Genomic DNA, 2,337 nt, shown 5'->3' with positions numbered 1-2,337 from the left:
ATAGCTGGGATGATTGAATTGCTGATGTCTAATGGTTTATTGAAAGAAACAGTTAGTGCTTAAATTTTTTTGACCAATTTCGCATGCCTATATCTGTTATATATCTTGCGGACAACAATATGCAATAGAGGGGCTTGCGATTTAGCTCAGCAGCACAGTGCCTGCCTGGCAAGTGCAAGATCGTGAGCTCAATTCCCAGTACCGGAGAAAAACAAAAATCAACAACAACAAAAATGCAATAGAACAACCATTGGTGGATTCCTACCTTCTTGTCTAGTGAAATGTTTTTCTAATTTTTTAATTATTTTTTATTCTCTTTAATGGTTTGATCAATCTTGCATTCTTGCATCTGGTAATCTGAGCAACTTCGTTGAAGATAATACGTAATGTAACAACTACTGTTAATTCCTATCATTTTGTTCTGAAACCTTGTATCTTTTTTATTGTTTTTGCTTTGTTTTGTTTTTGTGTATGTTGTTGGTATTTTATTGCTTTTTAAAAATTCTCTTTATAATAAAAAAATTAGAATTGTAGATAAATGATGAATGTTTTTAGTGAGTACAAGTCTCATGCAATATTTGGGACACGCTTGTAGAAAAACATTCTTCACTAAAGAAGGATTTGATATTCATCTGGAATTCAGTTCTAACTGTGGGTCTGGTTTGTTTCTGGCAACCCTACTGAAATTAAAGAACAAACCCTTCTCCTTGCAGCTCCCTGTGTCGGCCCTCTCCCGCACAATCCTTAAGCTGCATCACTACCTATGTAAAGTAATTTTCTGGTCTTAAATTGATGTTATTTAAAACTCTGCCCCTAAGCATGAGAACGCCGGGCCTCAGGCTGCCTTCCATTTAACTGTTGTGGCATGTGGTTACAAACATGTGTATTAAAACATTAAAGTTAGTTGATTCCAACTTCTTCCCCATGCTGAAGTATTTACATCTTTATATCCAGGTCCAATACTACTGTCACAGCGTTAGTAGACATTAGGTACCTAATCATATTATGAGAAAATTCCATATCTCTAAGCCCTGGGCTCAGTTTGTTCATCTGTGAAATCTGGAGACTGGATTCAAGGTGTTTTCTCCAAGACTCCTTCTAACCGTTCCATGCCACCAGTCTTTAAAATGAGGGTTCTAACAATTCTTTCACTTACACTGTGAAACCTAAATTGTTCTCACTTCACAAGAATCCCTTTACTCTTCAACTAGAGTTTGGATTACTAAGTAAGTAGTGATTAGATCACTCAATTAATAATTAATAAATTCATCTTAAAAGATATGTTTGCCCTAAATTGCTCGAGGCAAAAAGCACACCCTTTCCTTTCACCCATCATACTCCCTTCAGCTCCAGACTTGCGCATAGTAGGAGAGCAAATGCTGTGATCGTGAAAATGGAGACTGAAAAAACTGATAATGTTGAAACATTCCCATTGCTTTGGATTCTGACTGTTGGAAATAATTTTGCTGTTAATTATAAAGCTTTCGCTGGTTGAGAAGCGGTCTAGAGCCGCTCCTTGTTCTCTACCCCCATCTAGTGGCGATAGGATTGCCCTTATCGGCTCAGTTTGAAACTCAGGCTGAAAAAATTTTAGATTGCAAATCAAAAGGATGAATTTTATTCTTGTCACTACAGTAAAAAGGGACTTATCAAGGGTTTCAGCAGATAAAATGTAACAAATAATAAAATTTAAGTGTACTACAATGGCAGATTTTAATACTTGAGCAGTATAAATTAAATTCATTTGATTTAATGTTTTTAATCTGTTCAAATATTAAACACTAAAAAAAGTTTTTTAAAAAGATTATCTTTTTCAAGTGCTCTTGTATAGTTTTAAGTAATACTTTTCTTTAAAATAAATGTAATTGTAGTAAATGAAAAGGAAAGAAAAAGAAATAATTCTGATAAACACTAAGTTGATGCAGAATATCTCAGTTCTGTATTTAACCACTGTGTTCAGTTAAGCTAGAGCTTTACAGTCATTATTATTTATAAATGTAATATAATGCTTAATGAGTGTTGAATGATATTTAGTTTTAATATCCTATAATCTGGAACTTTCTTCAAATGGCATAATAGTGGGTTTAATTGTGTGGATCTAAAGTAAAAATAAATTTCTTTAATGAGTGAAGTAAAATATTTCTGAAGTGTGACTTTCTTCCCCTTAAAGCTGCCTTTCACTGATTACTTATTATAGGACAAATATTTCTGACATTTTAACATTATTCTGACTTTCCTTTTATTTTAATTTTAAATGACAACTGTCGTAGTTTGGGGGTTTGCATGGGAAACAATACAATAACAGGACACATATTTTATAAGATTATTTGTAATAGT

General features: G+C 33.3%; 1 protein-coding gene across 4 annotated transcripts in view; it reads left to right on the top strand.

The window, feature by feature from the left end:
* Epha6 (EPH receptor A6) overlaps positions 1 to 2,337 on the top strand; it is an 822,128-nt gene that overhangs the window by 781,053 nt on the left and 38,738 nt on the right. The gene's annotated exons all lie outside the window — the stretch shown is intronic.

The sequence above is a fragment of the Chinchilla lanigera genome, unplaced genomic scaffold (assembly GCF_000276665.1).
Source record: "Chinchilla lanigera isolate Chin_1 unplaced genomic scaffold, ChiLan1.0 scaffold00006, whole genome shotgun sequence".
In the NCBI taxonomy this organism is placed as follows: Eukaryota; Metazoa; Chordata; class Mammalia; order Rodentia; family Chinchillidae; genus Chinchilla; species Chinchilla lanigera.
This window is presented reverse-complemented; position numbering and strand designations above follow the sequence as displayed.